We start from the raw sequence: 18,439 nt of genomic DNA on the forward strand, positions 1-18,439 counted from the left end.
CTGCCCCTGAGACGTAATCCTTGCAATGCCTTCTAGCACTAGTGCAAATAATTTTAAAAAATTGTGTTGTAAAATATAAATTTTAAAACTTAACGAAAATAAAAATTACAAAATTATTTAACACCTATTTGGGGTTACAGCTGTCTGTAATGGTTTGCAATCCAGATTAAAAGTTCTTCCCTGGCAACTGGAGAAGTAAACAGGAGGGGACTCTGTTGCCCAGTATGTAGTTAGCTGCTGCAGGCCAGCCCAGCCAGCCTTCAGCTCCTGCTTCAGAGGTGGACTATTATCACAGCAACTAGCACTACAAGAATGTCTCTGACATTCTGGGCACCTCAAATGGTCCTGGACATCACTGTGTGAGTAATTGGATCACCTCCTTGTCATTCACTTTTCTGTTTCTGCTCTTGCCATTGTTTTTCTACAGTCTGCTAATGACTTGATGACTAACAGAACCGGTTTTCTTGTGGGTTTTCAGGTCTTGGATGGAAAAATATTATAATCAGAAAGCTCCTATAGTACAAAAGCTTCCAGTGAGAGAATACAATAGATTTATTAACCTTGATCTGTCTTCCTGTGGTGGACATATGCAGTAGGTCTCCAACGAACACTATATCAGATGCACTATACCACAGCTGTTTTTATTGGGTGGATAGTAAAGAGAAATACTTCAATGCCCTAAGATACACATGGTGCCTGTACCACCAGCCCTTGTTTTAAATTTTCCACCAAGTCCCACCTGAAATTTTAAGCGCTTCTACCACCCACACTCAGAGGTATAAACTCTGTAACCATGCATGGAGGTTTACTGAGCCAAGCACACAGGATGGTGGTTTTTTGTTTTGGTAATTTACATCCCCATTCAACGCTACTGACAAGGCAGAGTAGAAAGTGATGACAGCAGCACCAACAGCAGGTCCTTCAGCAATTTCGTGTTAGAAAAAGAACCTTCTACAGCCATTTTCTTAATTTTCCTGTCTAATCTAGAGATTATGATGCACCAACATATTTCTATACCTGTTGCAACAGTATGAGACCACACACAAAAAGAATCAAAAAGAGCAGAAAATCACTTCAACTTTCCTTTAATCTGTTAGCTAAAATCTGTCATCTTCTGCCCAAGGTACTATCATTCATACAGAATATGCTGTGCTAAAGCTTCAATCATATATGAGAAGTCTGGAAGTAGCCATAATGAAACCCATGTCAGATAGTCTCAGCTCACTCTAGATTCCAGCATCTTGACATCTTCAAACACAACGGACAGCTCTTTATTGCAGTTTTGGAAGTGTGTCCATGTTTCAGGCTGAACCCAATTCACGTCTCAGTATCTGTGGTGATTTATTTTCCTCTCTAGCATTTACAAAATATATGTGAATACAGCCCACTGTGCAGTTTATTTGCCATTTCAGGGAGTTCTGAGACAGTCCATTGAAATTCTTTAGAGCTTGCCTCACTTGCTTGGCATCCTAAGCATAAAGGAAGAGACACTATCAATAATCTACTGCACAAAAGCTGGCTACAAATATCTTCTTCACTATAGATTAAAATCACATCTCTGTAGTAACAAATTCCATATCTGTACAGATTACTAGCACAAATTTATCAATCTAGAAAAGTCACTTTGAAGCAGACGAACAGTTTGTGGGTCAACTACATTCATGGGTCTACCAGCCAATTATGAGTATGGCTGGTATGGCTGGTAGAATTATTCCAAAAGGGTGAGCGAGCTTCACATGATGGGATAGATAGATTTGTGTATTTTGCTCTTTAGAAGACAGTTTCTTGGGCCGAACAACGCTGTGAATGGCTGTTACCACTTACTCTAGGATTAAAAACTCCAATGTAAACAGCATTCAAGTTAATGGACTGTTTTGGGAAGTGTGGTACACCAAATAAACTTTTTACATGTTTGTTCCATTCAGGAATGTGAAGATAGGTAGAGGCCTAATTCCCTTCAGAAATCCACAAAGAATGTATGTAGCGTGTGTATGTATGTGGGATGTGAAGCTTTTATACTTATGTATCACCATTTTTATTCTGATTTCTAGTTGGTTTGGTGGTTGTTTTATGTTTAATTAAATATTGTTACACATAAGTGCCTAACCAGATCCTATCTAGTTCCTCTAATAAAGCCAGTCACAAATAATGAAGGAGCTGGATATTTCTGTGCTTAAAGTGTAAAATATTTCAGTGCATCAAAATAAATGTAAGGTCAAATAAAAGGAGTACATTAAAACTCACTGCAGAGCCCAGCTACTACTAAAATTTTCCAACTGTAATCTAAGGCTTTGATTCTGCATACATGCATACATTCAACTTTGAGCCAGGAGTGAGATTTCTTGTAAAAATTAACTTATACAAGTGCACTCAGAGAATCAGATTCACGTGCACACTGTTTACTCAAAAAATAAAAGAGCCAGAAAAATGCGCAAGACCCAAGAGAAACGAAGCACAGATTCCTCCTGGAAGAACTACTGCAGCTACTTACATTAGATTCAGATTGGCTTTAGCTGTTAAACATCTAGACCCTTACATACCACATATCTAACCTGCACTACAACTTGACTAGTTATGTATTAAAAGCTTTGTGCTTCTATTGAATCACGTGCCTATGCTGAAGCAGTCCCTAAATATTTATAAGTAATGAATCCTACAGACATTAGAAATAGCCTCTTACAAACCTAAAAGGAGTCTTCCATAAAATAGTAAAAACCTTTGTTTACTGAAAATACAAGGATTGAGGATACTTGACGGCTTGCAGAATCACGCCCTATTGCAATTTCATTTGAAGACTCGCCACTTTTCATAACTGACAAAAAGAGCTTTATTCCATATTTGATCAATAGAAGACTTTTAATAAATGTTTCAGAGACTTAAATTATTAGTAATATGGACATAGAAATCTTACAGAAATCATTATCTCCTTGGAAGCACCCTAAAAAAAAAAAAAAAAATCGAGGAGGAAAGAATATTTATGTTCTATCTAGCAGATTTCAGTCTTGCATACTTTATGGAGGAGCGCTGTGTTAATGCAAGGCTTTCCTGCAAAAGTTAACACATTAAATGTGTATTTTTCCAGACTTCACTAAAGTCTGGACCAAAGCTGACTTGCATTGAACTGAGTGTGGATTGAGGAGTTAACGCCATATTTAATGCATCCCTGTAGGTAGATATGTTTTTTGGGACACTAGATATTATCCTCTCTGGCATCAGAGAGTCGTTGGTCTCACTCCCTGCATCTTAGTTTCCATACCTGAGAAAGGTGATTGTAAGAATATCTGTACTCTGCTGTAGAGCACTTTCAGATTTTAAAGGTGAAAGGTAGATATTAACGTGAGCTTCAATCCTCACATCATGAGATTAAAGATACACAATCATGTCTGATGGTCTGAAAACTACCAGTGTATTGCTAAAATAAGTATGGCAGCTGAGTGTTGCTTTTACTTTTATTTGTACAGTGAAGTCAATAAAGCTACATAGATAGAGAATATAGTAGGGTTTGGATTCAAAATTTACAAGGGTGTGGGTTTTGTTGGTTTGTTCTTTTCCTTAAAAGCAGTTCTAGTGGAAACAAAAAAAACTAAGAAAAATTACAAATTGTTTCCCTCATCATGGAAGTATCATATATAGATTTCTCTTTTTATACTCTGGAGATTTCTACAGCTGCATGAACTATGAAAACACTATATCCAAGGTACCAAAATATAGGCAAGTGCACCATAATTTCTACCACCCAATCAAAGCAAATTTAACCTTGGAGGCAAAAAAAAAATAAAATCAGTAGATCAGCAATCTCAATTTATTCACCTTTGCATCACAATAAATACTTAATTCTTTGATTTCTCCAAAGTATACAAAAAATGCCTCTATTATCTACGGTTTAGCCTGTCAAAACCAGCTTGGCAAACCATCAGGAGCTGGAACCTCAGTGTTATTTCATTCTGTCACTGACTGTGGCAGAATCCCTAGGCAGTTTTGTTGGGTTTATTTCATGTATACAATATACAACAGTATCTCTAAGGCAACAGAGAGCTCCTGAGCAGAGACCAAAAGGCTTTCAGGCAAAATATTCTGAAAACAGGCAGCTCAAGAAAACACTTTATTCTGAGGTTTATTGGAAAGAAACTACCATTTCAACCATTAACTGCTGTAGACTCAAGGAGAAGGAGAGTTTTGTAATTTACACTCTACTTTTAAAGTATTTGACTTCTGAAAAGGTACATAATGAATTCAGTTCAACACAAGACAGGATCCTGGGCACAACTATTTAGGGGTGACCAGTGGGAATCATAAGTGTTTATCACTTCCACACATTTCTTTTGTGACTGCTGCACCTCAAGAGGGTAAAAATCAAGACTCAGTTTTGAAACTAAAGGCCCTATTGAAATGATCGGTTGAATAAAGACCAAGTTTGGATAAGAACCAGTGCAAGCATGCTTACAGATAAACACATTCCCTTGCTGGGTCAGTTTCCCTTTCAAGAGTTGTTTATATGTGATCTATTAACAACTTCTCATATTGAAATGCTGAGCAAAATCTTGCCTGTGCAGCTGGGTCTGGCTCTGCAAGGCTGATCTTTTTTTTCAGCCTTGTATATTCTCTATAATCCCACAGACCAATGATTTGCTACTACATTGATGGGCCATCGAATTGTAAAATCTTAATTAAGGACTGACAACTTTGAAAACACTAAATTCCTTTTAAAGAGAAACATATAAATTGTGAGGAAATGAAAAACCTGTTTCTAGATCAAAATATTAAACCTAAAAATGTCTTATTAATAGTCATAGTAAACTGTGCCAGTGTACTTTGAAGTGGAAATTCAGAGAATTTTATGAAATTCTGCAAATCTTGAGTTACACTTGGAATTCATTTCCACTAGGTTATCAGAACTGAGCAGCTACTCCATGAACAGTAATAGGTATAGATAAAGAAAAGCAATAAAATGATTACCACTGTGTGGAAATTATGAAAATGTTTTATTAAAAGTATTCATCTGGGAAAAAAAAAACCTGCTGCATATGTTTCAGCAGTGCTATAGGTTTGCACACAAGCCTGCATGTGAGAACTTCACAGAGATAATGAACTTGCTTGTGTTTTTGTTGTTCTTTTCTTCAGAGCATTTCCTTTCTTATTCCTGCATGAGCCAACATCTTGGCTTGTACACAAAAAGAAAAAAAAAAAAAAGAAAACACCCCCCCACCTCCCTGAGTGTTGCACAAATTCAACAGAAGATTTAACAATATTCCTGTGCTTGCTTGAGCTCAAACCACCAGCCAGTGACAGGTATAGATTTACTGCAGGTTGAGCTGAGCTGAGGCACTAAGGAGGTTCCAGATTTACCATTAGTCCGGGCCCCTACACCCTTGCAAGAATAGCTGAAAATACCAACTCAATATTGTACGTGTCTGATGCCCAGCCTAAAAGATTCTTCTGTAAATGAACATCCATAGAGGCGGGGAGAAATCTCATGACCTTATGCTGCTAAGGTGAGCGCTAATATGTTGACTGACATTTTACGATACAGGGCTGCATCCACCACGCCAAGGCTTTCAAAGAAGATACCTTGCATCAGGCTCTCAGAAGGCAAACAACTTGTATCACTTGTAGCCTCTCTCCTGATCTCTAGGTTACACAATAGCAACACATCAAATTTTAGTCACCCTTAATACTGAAAACCAGGCAAAAACTACACCCCCTTCAGTTGAAATTCATTTGCATTAGAAAAAAACATGCATAGTGCTCATAAGAAATTCTTTGAAGAGAAAATCCAGCTACAGTGAAGTACTGGTAGCAGCTACGGTTGCCACCTATCAAACTGTTAAAGCATAAAGCAACCCAATACAACTTTGTCATCTAATGTACCGGTGGAGCTGAAGGGCAAACTGCCTTCCAAGAACATAATGCTGGGTCTGGAAAGAAACTGTATCTAATTTAATAGCAAAACCCAAATAGAGTTCAACAGAAATTACTCCAAAATCAATGGAATTGAATCTTAACCAGTTTGGGTTTTTTTCAAGCATTCTATAGAACTCTGGTTAGGATATCTCACTGCCTGTTATTTTATATTTGGTTTTGCTGAATGGTATGGGACTCTCCTTACTCTTTTCTTTAACAAGACGCTACTCTTGAGATGGTCTTTATTCACTAGAGTACACAAGGCTGCACACATGGTCAACTTCCACTGAGGTGACTGGAAGAAGAAAAAGTTCATGCTTCCCTAATCCATACTCATATGCCGGAATCCACGACAAACTGGGCCTAAGAAAACTAAACTGTGTGTAAGAAAACTAAACACATTCGCTAAAATGAGCAGAGGTCCAATTACAGAATTACTCCTTTTGAGCAGGTGGTTTCTGGTGAATCCATTGCCAGAAACAGACTCCATATCGGGTAAATCCAGCTTCTACAGGCAAGGAGTTAATCAAGCTATTATAACTTATTACTTGTCTAATTTGGGGCCTGCAAAGCATTGTGAACATTTCCTAGTTATTTATAAGTAAAACATCAATTATCTATTTCCAGATACCAGACAGATAGATAAATTGATTATTTTGTAATTTAACATGTGAATTAATGTGTCTGCATCTGTGTGTGCGCACAGTATTCAGCAATTTATCACAAAGTCTGTTTCTTACATCATTTGGCATCCTTTTCACTTCTGAAAAACTGGAAAAAATGGCAAGAAATCCTTAAACACATGTGTCGTCCACCACATAAAATCCAGTAAATCATATTAACAGCTTTAAATCAGAAATCCCAAAATAAGATCCGGACACGAATTTTCAGTGGCCCTACTTACACATCATAGTATGGACAAAAGAGCTGTCAATAGGGATCAGGAAACTCTGGCCTTTTTAAATGCTTTCACTGAGGGTGGCTAAGACTCAAAGTTTCAGAGAAAGTGAACCTCCTTTCCCAGTATAATGCACCAAACCAATTATGCCAAACCCAGCAGGTGATTAGCTTATGCCCTGAAGCATGAGATTTGATTATTCTTATCTTGGTTTGCATACTGGAGCTACAAATATTATTAAAAGCCATAAAATCATCCAGCCTTAAGAAAAGAAAAAAAAAAAATCAAGCCTGAATGTTTGATTTGATGACCTCTGTATGTGGCAAATTCCAGAATGTTTCTTTTGTTTAATCTGAACACTTTAGCTATCACCTGTTCTTATTCATTCATATCACAGGATGTGATTACAAAGCCTAACCATTTCGTGCACTCTCTGTCCTGTCAACAGTATGTGTGAACTTCATGATTGTATTGTTGGTAAGAAGGTTCAGTAGAGATAGAGATGAATAACTGCGCATGTAATTTTCCTTTAGATCTTTTCAAAGGAAAGCAATGAAAATGTTTCTTCCCAGAAACACTACAAACAGGAATGGAGAATATTTCATTAGTAGGTCATTATTTAATAGAGAGCATAACATTGCCAGAGCTACTGAAAAGTGATGCAAACCCCACTGACATCAATGGAAAATTTTCCACAGATTTCTATAGACTTTGAGCTAAGCTTCAGTCATGCTAAATCTGCCTAGTTTTGGTTGTAGCTCTAAAGAAGGATTCCCAGTCCTGTTTAAATTAGGGTGAACTGCCAAGGAGCAAATCATAACCTCTTTAGAGATTTTCCCCCAGACAACCCACAAACCAGACTTTGTCACGGTATAGGGTATTTCCACCAATACGTATCAATTTACAATTACACAGACTGGATTTCAAGTACTATTCTGCTGCCCAGTTATTCCACCTTGATTTTTAAATAATCCTCCAGGTTTTAATATATTACCCTCCACAAAGAAGTTAGTGCAGACACATTTTGTCTTAGTAATAAATTATTTCCTTCAAGATGCAAACAACAGCTACTATTTTCTGAACGCTTGGCTGAGAGAAGGTTGTTGGATAAATAGCCTCACTTAGGAAACATATTTGCAAAAGCCTTTGAGAAAGTGCAATGTATATGACAGTTTGAAATGGTGCTTTAAGAACACTGTACTTAACCTGACACAAAACTGAAGACTTTCTATAGGAGCTTCCAATCCAGATGTCCTTCAGGCAACCAACTAAATCATAATGAAGTTTTTATTTGCATTTGAGTCTTTGAGGCAAAAAGAAAGTAAAAACTGAATCAAAATCAATCACATTAGAAACACACTAAGGAGTGTCTCTCAACTGTTTCAGGTTGCTTGGTCCACTTCTGACAACCTTTTAGGATCAAAACAGAGCAAAGTGAACAAATGTTTGAAAGACCTAATGGCAAAATCTGCAGTTTTCAAGTTATGATTCACTTTTTTTTTTTTTACTAGACTGTCAAAGACTACACCTTTATTTTGTTTCAAAGTGGGAAAAGTTTAGATCTTGAGATTTGACAAACGACTGAAAAGATAATGAAATCTGCAGTCACACCATTACTGATCTTAAGGCCACTACATTATGCAGGAGCAAGGAAAGTTGCGCTGACACGCAAAACCAATATTCTAGGAGACCTCGGAAAGAAAGGAAAGCTGGGTGATTTAACCAGTGCCTAAGTTCAGTTTGTTTCTCTAGCCAAGTTGTTCTATGTGCATTCACTTAAGGACTTCATTACTTGTGTTCAAGATTTAGATGCCACTGAGACCAAAATACATTTATTCACCTGCATTCCCTGACCCTCTACTAGAACGTTTCAGCCTGGAAGTACAGAGGGATATCTGGGACTGAGCTGGAGCATTGCAGGGTAAAACCATTATACCACCCTATTCCTGATTCGCAAATCAAGCTAACTGATTATCAGTTACACATATTTGCAAACCATTTGACAAGGGAGAAATTTCAGGATCTAATAAAGGGAAAATACATTATTGAAAAAACTTTTGCTCTGTATCTTCTGAAAGAAGAAACTAACTTAGTTTGCCATTTAAATCTAGTAGCATAACATGTAAAATCCTGAAACACAGAATAATTCTGTTAGTAGATTTAGTCCAAATGTGAAACTGGGAGGCTTGTCCATTCAGTCAGGCCCTAGAAGCAAATAAGAGAGATCAGAAAAGCTGAGTTTATCAAAAAAAAGAAAGCCAGACCACTGAGTACTGAAATTTCTCAGCTGCTCCACTTGCAACAAAGTCTCAGATAAACTCAGTTTCTAATTTTGACTCTGAAGTAACTAATAGCCTATGTATACTTGTGTGTGCGCTCATATATACATTCTAGAAATGTGTGTATTCATTTGTATGCATACACACACTCTCCACATACACCTCAGTGGGTAGGTACCTGTGTAGGAAATCTCTTAAGCAGACAGATCGAGTACAGTTAAATTGCTACAGCATAACAACTTTGAAGATCCACATGAATTGATTTCAGTACTATTATACTGCCTTATCTGCAAATCCCCTGTCAAAGGCATTGATTTGGGTGTGTGCTCGCACACATGTGCATGTCTGCCTGTAAATAAGTTAATTTTATTACAGTGGTAGTAGAACACAAATTTAGTTTTAAAAGTACTACTTTAGTGTACAGAGATCACTTTTTATGATGGTAAGGCTAAGAGAAGAGAGAATATCGTATGAACAAGTTGTTAGACTAGGACTTCTGAGGCTCAGGTTCAATTCCTCACTCTGCCAGACGCTAATTCTGTGACCCTGGACAACTTGCAGAAGCAGTTAAGCAAACGCGTAAGTCATCTTTTGTTCGAAGGGTAATATTTTCTTTCTCTCCTCTTTTGTCTGTATGCACATAGATACCAAATGTGTTAACACCAGTCCCTGGAAGGTGGTTTGGGGGTGGAGGTGGTTGTTGCTCTTCGGATTTTTTACAATGCGTACGTACTGCATCCTGCACAGCTCAGCCATGATTTTACTTTGAAACTGTGAACTTCACTGGCATGCAAATACTTAAATAATTATACTTTACATATGAAGTCCAGAAATGCTGCACTGCACATATTTTACTTTTCAGTAATCTAAAAGAATACACATCAATTCTACATATACATCAATACGAGATTACTAAGAGAAAAAAGAAAAGCGGGGGGGAGGCAAGTAGTAATTGAGGAAAGGAATAATTATGATTAGTCTTATCTGTATTCCTACCAAGTATCACAGTACCAACTAAAAATACAAATGTAAGGGTCCAATATGTAAATAGAAAATGTATTTGCATCATTATAGAAATAGAGGATCCAAAGTCACAGTTGTAATTGAAGATGATATTTTATTCTTATAATGCCTTCTTTTTAAGCTGCAAAATATTTTAATGACATCAGTCTAGAAAAACAGCTAGATCAGAATTTGAATGTGATCATAAGAGTCACAGAATCACAGAATAGTCTGGGTTGGAGGAGACTTTTAAAGGTCATCTGGTTCAGCCCCCCCCCCCCCCCCCCCCCGCAATAACAAGGAACATCTTCAACTAGATGAGGTTTTTCAGAGCCCTGTCCAATTTGACCTTGAACATTTCCAGGTTGGAAAGATGCCCAGATGGATGGGGCATCTACCACCTCTCTAGGCAACCCGTGCCAGTGTTTCCCCACTTCTATTGTTAAAAAATTCTTCCTTCTAGTATAAACCTACCCTCTTCTAATATAAAATCATTACCCCTTGTCCCATTGAAACAGCACTACTAAAAAGTCTGACCCCATCTTTCTTGTAACTCCCCCTAAAGCACCGAAAGGCCCCTAGATGGTCTCCCCATAGCCTTCTCTTCACCAGTTAAAAATAACCTTTTAGAATTTTATTTAGCAGGTCAACTTTTCAGCCAGATCATTTACCCAATTCACTAGATTCACTACAGAAAAACGTTAGATTTGACCACCAGATCAACACAACAAATATAACTTCAACTTTCAAATATTATTTTTCATGCATGGACAGTGTTCGACAGGTCGCCATATTTTTATTTCTGCCACTTTGGTCCCCTTTTGCTGGTTCTCTCCTTCAGCCTTCAAGCTGTTACACGGCCAAGCGGCTCCCTCTGGTGCTGACACCAGTGAGACTCTCCAGGTTTTACAGATCTTGCTCTCTGTATTTTAGTTTAGGACCCAATTGTGGAAATTCAGGATTATGCGACACTGGGTTTAGTAGTCTGTAAAATAATTTCTTTTCATACCTATGATTTAGTTAAGCAGTTAAATTGTCTGAAGAGGCAGCTCTGAAAGCACCACACTACTCAATATGGTATCATCACATGGTATCTTACTTACAGATAACCAAAGGTAAGAGGATTATTTGCTAGCATTTACACATTCCCCACTGCTTCAATTAAGAATAGGCTTGCATTTCTGAAATATCAAATATTTTCTGAATTAAAGTGGAATTGCAAAACGGCAGTTGAAGTGTATTATCAGCCAAATGTCAGGTAGAATGTGCTTCACTAACACCAAGCACAACTTTTGGGGAAAGATTCTGAATCTTAGCGTTTACATATTTTTTAGTTCTACTACAGTTTTCACTCCTTGTTTTCTGTCACCAAACCACTGTAGTACCATAATTACTATTTCTCTGAATTTCTGACAGGTTACTCAACTCCATATAAAATACAGAGAAGAGGTGCAACAGTTGGCATGACATACATTTTCATCACAGTTCTATGGAGTTAAAGGTGTGTCACAATTTTCGTTACAGTTTCCCAATTATTCAAAACTATTTTTTAAATGTGCAAAAATGTTGCATATAGATTTGTACCTAGGAAGTTGTAATTCTCAGACAAATATGTTTATATGCAAGGAGAAAATGGAATTTTGAATACTTGGTTAAAAAGTGTTAGAAATCAAAACTGTACTCTAACTTCTCATTACAAAACTGATTTCTTTCACAAATGCCACTGAGTTTATAATAAGCATTCCACTTTTTTTTAAGAAACAATTATTTTATGAATGGCCAGCTCCATATACATAGTGATGCATTGTTATTTTGGAAGAAACATACTTGAAAAGAATTTAATGCTGCCGTTTCACAAAAGCAGAAAAGCATCCATCAGGGTCCAAAAAGAGTTCCCTGTCTCATACTCTCATCATTTTCAAAAGCCATTACAAAGAGAAGGCTCAAAAGAACAAGATCATTCATTACACTGCTGGTCTCCAAACCAAGAATGGATGGCAGATGAAGAAAGACCTATGGCTTCCCCATTAATAGGAGGTTTAATATTTTCTTGCTTCATCTGCCAGAGCCTTTATGCAATTCTCATAACTTTTGAACTATGCAGTGTTATACATAATGATCTGAAGAGGCAGCACTGTATTTTTTCCAACTGCAGTGAGCTTTCCAAGCATTCATTAATCCTCACAGCATCTCAAGGTAGTAGTTCAAATTATGGATGGGAAAACAAAATAGATTGAGTACCAGAATATATTTTAATCTAAGTGCCAAGCAAAGGCATAAGACTGAAAGTGCCCCGAGTGTTTTTTTCCCACGGACATACGGCAGCTCAGACCTTAGATATGGGTGTGCTGGAAAAATCTAGCACAGCATAACTGCTGCCTTGCGGGCCCAGTAGCTGGGTGAGGAGTGAATATGGGAAAAGCAAAGGGAAAACTATCACATTGGTTCTCCTCTCTCTTAGTACCCTTGTCAATGGCAATGAGACACACACACTTCTTGTGAAGTGAGGGTGGGGAGAATGTAAGGGCAGGGAAAGGGAGAGGGAGAAAAAAAAGTTACTCATTATGACAATGGGGACCAGAATGAAGGCAAGGCAAAATGATGCTAAACAGTCAGAAAGGAAAACTGTGGCACCCTTTTAAGGTCTTCTCCATCATTAAAATTTCAAATGCTACAAGATTTATGTTTAGGTAGTGATCTTGCTCCTCATTACTCCAGCAAACTCACTGAAACACAGAAAATTCAGAGTCAACTTTGACCTGAGCAACAACCTGCAAAAATATCAGAGATGAAATAGTACAAAATGGTGGATGTGAATAAAGAGCAATGCAATTACTGTGTTTTGCATTTTCTAAAACCACTCTGTTCTTAGGTGTTACTTGCAGAAAATATTCCAAAACAAGAGAACATTTCTTCTTTAACGGCCACTTAATGTTTGCAGTTTAATTTTGTTCAGCCTTTGCTTAGACCTTCACTTGCGAAATGGCATATGTCTCTACATAGACTAAAACATGGCAAATACAGGCTAAAAGTCAATCTACATTTTATATTTGGGTTTATTTAAAATAAGCAAATTAAATAGCAGAGAAAACGTAGTGCTAACTATTCACCTTTCATTAACTCATTAAAGGCATGAAAGTTGACTAAGTCACTACCCAATTAAAATAAATGCTATTTCTTCATATTCACTAACCGCATATACATTTTTGTACATACTAATTCCAGTAACATTTCTTCAATTTCTATGTATTTACACCGAAGTTTGAATCAGACCACAGATAACCATTTCATGTATTTGCACCATCATATAGCTTAGCACGTGTGTATATATCAATATATGCGTGCACATTTTTTAACTGAGTCTACCAAAGACAAGAAAAATTCTCAAATGGATTGATAATCTTCCTTTCAAAAGCACCTCCAAATGCTTATTTCACTGAGCACACTGAATTTATTTGTCTGACCATTCTACTTTCACACTGTATTTCAGTTCTTCCATGATTTACAGTACTTTCATATGTTGTGAACACACAAACTCAGTGCAACTGTGGTAAATCATGAGATAAGAACTCAAAGCAGAGTGAAGTTTAAATTCCTTGGAATATTTATTTGTACAGTGTCTTGCAGAAGCAGGTGATAATTTTGGCTGAACTTTCTGGTTGCCTGAAGAATACAAACAATAATGAGTAAAATCTAAGCACTCAGCTCATATATAATTTAGTCACATCTAATTTTCATTTTAATGCAATATAAATTGATACTTGGCTATGTCTTTCAGTAAAACTTCATCTGATTTTAATTTTAACTGTCCAACAAATATGCTTAATCTGAGCCAGTCTCCAGTTTTTCTGAGTTTAGGAGTTGGGGGGGGTGGGGGGGTGGGGGTGGTAATAAGGTCAAATATACCCAAGCTGGAGACGACACTGTTGAAAATAACAGACAGGCCAATTCTGAGTAATTGTTGAACAAAAGAAAAGGCAGGAGTCAAAAATAAATACCCGTAAGTATATTCCTACTTCCTTAAAATGAACATTCACCATATTGAGTGTTGGCACATAACAATATAAACATTAAAAACCCTTCTATTTCAAATTTCTATTTCAAAAGTCAGTCACCACACCTCCTCACCGCCACCCCCCATGCTATTTTTTGGCAACTGGGATAGAAAGTCCCATCCGCTTCAGAGGAACAATACACCCTCCCCCTCTTCCTTCCTCTGAATAATAAAGTTCCCCTCAATAGGAAATGGATCAAATCCTAAATAAACAAATAAGAGCATCTGGTATTTATTTATTCCAGTCCTTGGAAATTTTATGCTAATTGCAGTTCTCTTACTAAGGCTCTGGAAAACATCTTATAGTTGGGTTTACATTATTTTACTGAAATGCACAAATCAAAATGCTTTCCTTTCCCTGTGTTTCTCCTGTCTATATAGTACAGGAAGTTAGTCCTCTCAGTATATGAAGTTAGCAAGCTGATTAGCAATATAGCTGATCAAGTCTTTCTACTTTCTTCTTGTGTAATATAAAGTCACACTAGAAGTCCTGTGTACTCAGCTTACCAACAATAATAAAGACAACTAAAAAGTAAAATCACAGTTTTCCACTGCTTTAGCCGTGTTGGAAACTAATGTAACTCCACGGAGCTGGACAAATTCAAGTGGACTTTGGACTGCATTTTCACAGTGGCATTTCAGGATTGAACATGGCTACTTGTGTTTGCAACACAGCTTTACAGATAATGAAGCATTTATTATGCTCAAATAGTAGCAATTTTTCATCACTAAATTCAATATATCAATTTTTGATACATTATCTTTCTAGATTCTTTCTTCCTAATTTTGGGCCCCTCATCTTTTCCATGCTCCTGTTCCTACTGTGCAGGTGGCTTGTCCAGCCTGTCCCTCCACAGGCAAAATTATATAAAAACCTCCCTCAAAACACAGTCCCTCTCCTGAATCACAGTGCTTTTTTCAATGCTGGGAAATGGTGGGATTTGTTCCAAAGTATTCACGTTGATAAAACTACTACAAAATTTCATTTTAGAAATATAGCTTGAGGTAGATGCATACTTGAAGAAAACAGCACACAATTCAGACACAGATATTGCCATGTCCTTGAAAGTTGCAGAAATCAACCTAACATCTGGTATCACAACAATATGATCATTTCCATAACTAGAACTGGTCTCTTGTGAAACCTTAATCCTATTTATGACAAAACCATAATCTTAACCATTTGGATACACAGCAGATTTCTGGCAACTACTCCTCTCCGCTGCATGGACCTCCACAGACAAGCATTCAGACCTAAAGCTTGGACCACCAACACGTGGAAACCAAGGAGAAATCTCTCTAGCTATCAGAAGTAGTAAGCTCTTACCCTGTGCACTGAACAGCTGCAAAATGAGACATCTATCTAGTTTATCAACTCGTCACATGAGAAAATACATGACCTATACAAGAGTGCAGTTTTAGTCTGGTCTTCTAAAGCAGCAAGACCTACATAACCATGCTTTGTGTGCACTTCTACGTTTTTTAATCGGTTGGTGATTTCAGTCCAAACTGTCTGAGAAACATGCAAATGGACATGTGACACAAACTAATCAAAGGGGTATTCCATACCACAGCATGTCACACCCAGTATATAAACTGGAGGGAGTTACCTGGAAGGGCAGATTGCTGCTCAGGTTGGGCTGGGTATTGGTCGGTGGGTGGTGAGTAATTGTACAATACAATTGCATCACTTGGTTGCTTTTTTTTATTTATCTTGTATTTTATTTCTCTCTCTCCTTTTCATTACAATTATTATCACTATACTATTATTATATTTTACTTTATTTCAATTATTAACCTGTTCTTATGTGGCTTACCTCAACCCACAACTCTGGGGGTTTTTTTTATTTTTTCTGATTCTCCTCACCATCCACTGGGGCTGGGGAAGCAAGTGGCTGCATGGCACTTGGTTGCCAGCTGGACTTAAACCACAACACACAGCAGGATACCAGACCTGAAGGGGCCTCACAGTGAGCAAGTGCCCAAGAGTGTACGGCTGCTTCATGTGGTGGAGGAACTCATCACTCCCAGAATCTTCCAAACCAGTAAATGTGCAATACATTTGACATCCTGTATCATTTATGAAACTTGTATGAACTGCTGTCAAAAACAGGTAAAAGATTGTTATCCACACTTCTGTTTCTTCCAGTTAGGCTTATTTCTGCCAGGTATCAAACATTTTGGTTTTTTAAGTATTCACTTTTCTTCCTCAGAAACATTTGCAACTCTTGCAGAAGTTTTGTACCCATCTAGTGGCTACAGCCTGGAACTGAGCATCAAAAGCCACTGGTCTGCTATTGACACTTGCTGCTGAATCGCTGAACAAACTGAGATTACTCACCTGTTTCAAGTACTTTTCCCATCAGTAAAAGTTACGATATTGATAGCTGCCCACTACTGAAAAGCAATGTGAGAGTTCAAGTTGGAATGGGATCAAACAGTAATATAGACTCTCACCCTGTGCATTAAAATCTAAGTCTTATAATACTGCTTATCATTTGGGGAAAAAAAAAAAAAAAGAAAGAAAAGAAACCACAAAAAGGTAATTTAACAAGAACTAAATAGTAAACGTATTGTACCTCTACCAGAAATTAGGGTTGGAGATTTAATTTGCCACACACCTTTGATCAACAATATTTTCTATCCAGGCACGAATCACTATGTTGACCCATGAATTCAAGCATTTGCTTGCAACTCACTGCTGGTTAACGAATTATAATTACTAAAGCATACAGAGGCAACCATCTTCAAATAGGAAAATAAACAAATAAACAAACAGAGGATTTACTCAAGCTATGACCCGTCAATTCAAGAACTAGATTATGCTCAAATGCACACACAATATAAAAGATAATGAATAGTAAAAAGGGACTTAAACAACCCTTCTAGTGAGTCCCCAAGAAGTATTCTGAAAGTTCTTGATGTTCAGAGGAAAGACATTATAAAAGCTCAGACCCAAGTCTGTCTTCATTGAGTAACTGTTCTTTGGCCACAAAGGAATGACAGTGGCTGTACTGATGGCACGACAGGAAACATTCTTTGACCCTTTCCAGTTTACAGAGATAAACAGTGAACTTTCTAACACTGACAAATTAACTTTACAAACTAATACTGGCATCAAAGTTACCATCTAAATTGTCTGATTGCAGTGTAAAAACTCTAAATGAAAACATCTTTAAATATTAAATTTTTGCTTGAATAAGGACAGTAGGATTTAAATCAACATCTCTAAGTTGAGTTCAACAAACTCTATTCAGCGGGACTCAAAGAATGCACTAAAATCTACATGCATTTTATGAAATCACTTCTTAGATTTGGGTTCCATTAACCTTACTCAAATGCCTACTCAGCAGCCATGAGGAGTTCAATCTTACCAGATTTCTCATGTAGGCATTTAAAAAAAAAATATGGTAACTATTTTTGAAGGACTCAGCTTATCTATATAATGGTATTATGTTCAGCAACTATTGGCCCAATCAACGGTATGGTGAACTAAACCTGCAGCTGGTTAATGATTTTGCACAGTTAATGATTTACCGGCAGCATTAAATGGAGCTCCAGCTGAACATATAGTGAGCTACACAGATGATACACAAACATACAGGTGTGTTACATCACCAGTTGCAGATCATGCTAAAGACTGTCAAGGGAAGCAGAAAGAAAACTCAAGGAAATGTAAGCCCTGTGGCTTAACCATTCTCCCAAAACAGTCAAACTTGATTCCTTTCCTCACAGCATGTTTCCCTCCATAAGAACAGCATTATTCTATTCCAGCCTTTTCAGTACATCCTGGCTGTAAATAATGGATCAAAAAATACCTTCATGAATACAAAAGAAGGTGGAAATAAAGCAACAGAGAAGGATAACGTGAAAGAGAAGCTTTTCTCTCAGCACTGCAGGAACACTTCTATATTCTGCTGAAGGACTGAACTCCCCAGCTCCTGCTTATTTTTAAAAGGATTTAAAAAGCTAATGATAGAATCATCTCGATCACAACACCCCCCCCCCCCCCAAAAAAAAAAAAACAAACAAAAAACCCCAAAACAACCAAAACACCAAACAACCAACCAAAAAAGCCAAAGCATCAGAAGGCCTAAGTGATGATTACCTCCCGCTTTCAACCCAAGTCACCAGAGTAGCCCATTTCATGAGTTTTTACTCTTTTCAGCACCGGGGGATGTGTCACCACACCAAACAGGTACGTTCACATGCTATGCTCACTCTCACTTCACAATCACCTGATCCACTCCTGTATTTCAAGAGAACAGCGGTTCTCTACTGCTAAGGCACACCATAGGAGTTCAG

General features: G+C 37.4%; 1 protein-coding gene across 2 annotated transcripts in view; it reads right to left on the bottom strand.

Annotated features, from left to right (window-relative positions):
- NLGN1 (neuroligin 1) overlaps positions 1 to 18,439 on the bottom strand; it is a 475,678-nt gene that overhangs the window by 402,388 nt on the left and 54,851 nt on the right. The window lies entirely within an intron of this gene.

The sequence above is a fragment of the Pezoporus wallicus genome, unplaced genomic scaffold (assembly GCF_028554395.1).
Source record: "Pezoporus wallicus isolate ANWC-B61680 ecotype Strahan unplaced genomic scaffold, APGP_CSIRO_Pwel_v1 contig_6899, whole genome shotgun sequence".
NCBI lineage: Eukaryota > Metazoa > Chordata > Aves > Psittaciformes > Psittacidae > Pezoporus > Pezoporus wallicus.